The 1,572-nt window shown below is 51.8% G+C and overlaps 1 pseudogene; it reads right to left on the bottom strand.

The window, feature by feature from the left end:
* Positions 1-554: 554 nt before the first annotated feature.
* LOC123146405 (uncharacterized) lies at positions 555-1,121 on the bottom strand (annotated as a pseudogene).
* Positions 1,122-1,572: the final 451 nt, after the last annotated feature.

Raw genomic sequence — 1,572 nt, forward strand, 5'->3', positions numbered from 1 at the left:
TTGTACATGCAATGCCCGGTGATGTTATGGAGTACGTGACTAAGTACTCTACTACTAGTAGTATATTAATTGGAGGCACATATTAGGAATGTGCAGTCTTGGCATAGTAGTATTTCTAACCGAGTACTACTAATACGCTCCTAAGTGAGAAACCATTTAGGTTGTGATCGGTGTGAACAGGTTTGCAATTAAATATAGTGTGGTACTACCTCTGTCCTAGTTTATTAGTCCCCTTTGTAATTTGTGCCAAATTTTGACTACATATTTAACTTAAAAATGTTAGTGCATGTCAACAAAAATTATACTATCGCTGTTCCGTTTCGAAAAAAGCATATAAGCTGTTACTTCTTACCCAAAGGATCTTTATATCCAACAGACACTGAATATCCATACGACTGTTCGAAATTACTTTCACTGCTGATCTGATGTCGAGGTAATTGCTGCATCGCCACCAAAACCCACCATCTCTTAAGCTAAAGTAGACTGAGCTAACCCCTATATTAGCATATTACTAAGATAAACAGAAGGCACTGTAGAATCATTTAGGATGTGAGCTTGTCAATCTGAATGTGGAGGGACACCAGCTTAGCCCCGGCCAGCAGCTTGGGCGGAACTGTGAAGAAGGTCAGCTCCTGCACGGCGACGTCGTTGGGATCCCTGCTGCTTGTCACCTCCATTTCCACCTTGACGGCGTCGGTCCTGCCTTTGGGCTCCCCAGGTGGGCCGTTCGCCCACAGCTTGGCCACGTAGTGCGGCGGTGGGGACGCCCCTGCTCTGATGCAGACGACCGACACGGCGATAGGCGCGCCGATGTCGAGCACGCCGCTGACCAAGAGAAATGCGCGGCCGTCCTCCTCCGCGAACAGCAAGAGCCATGGCTCCGACAGTGGCACTTGCAGCTGGAGCACCTTGCCGTACTGGATCCTATGTACGGGCATGGGATGCACGGTGCCGATGTCGTGGGAGAGCACCGGCGGTGGGCCTTCGTAGCAACAGACGGGCATGGGACATTTGCAGGGCGCGAGCGGACACACGCTCTAGTGATCGGCGAGCTTGTGGTAAGTGACGTAGAGCCCACAGCCTTCGTGCGGGCACTCCACCCTCACCGAGGAGAGGACAGCGTCCACCGCCGTGTTCCGCACGTCGAAGCCACCGCCGCGCTCACACTTCTGGCACTGCCGCTGGTTCCCTAGGCGCTCGACGCGGCAGTCCATGCAAGCCAGGTGCCCTCCCTTGCACTGCACAAATCAATCGAACAACACATCAATCAAGAAACCTGGACCTTGCTCGATCAGCCGAACGGACGAGGTGTATTCGAACCTCATACACTGGAGGCTTCAAGGGGCGGAGGTACAAGGGGCAGTGGAGCAAGGTGAGGTCCATCGAGACCATAGAGAGCTCCATCATCGGGTCCTGTTCCGTCTGCATGATCTCGCCCTCCTCATGCACAACCATCTCTCGCTTTATTAGGGCAGGGGCCTTACAAAGCTTTACCGTCACATATTCATACTACTTCATGGTGCATTAAATCAACACATGCATGTATCAAAAGGAGAGTCACGGCATGCATGC

The sequence above is a fragment of the Triticum aestivum genome, chromosome 6D (assembly GCF_018294505.1).
Source record: "Triticum aestivum cultivar Chinese Spring chromosome 6D, IWGSC CS RefSeq v2.1, whole genome shotgun sequence".
Classification (NCBI taxonomy): Eukaryota; Viridiplantae; Streptophyta; class Magnoliopsida; order Poales; family Poaceae; genus Triticum; species Triticum aestivum.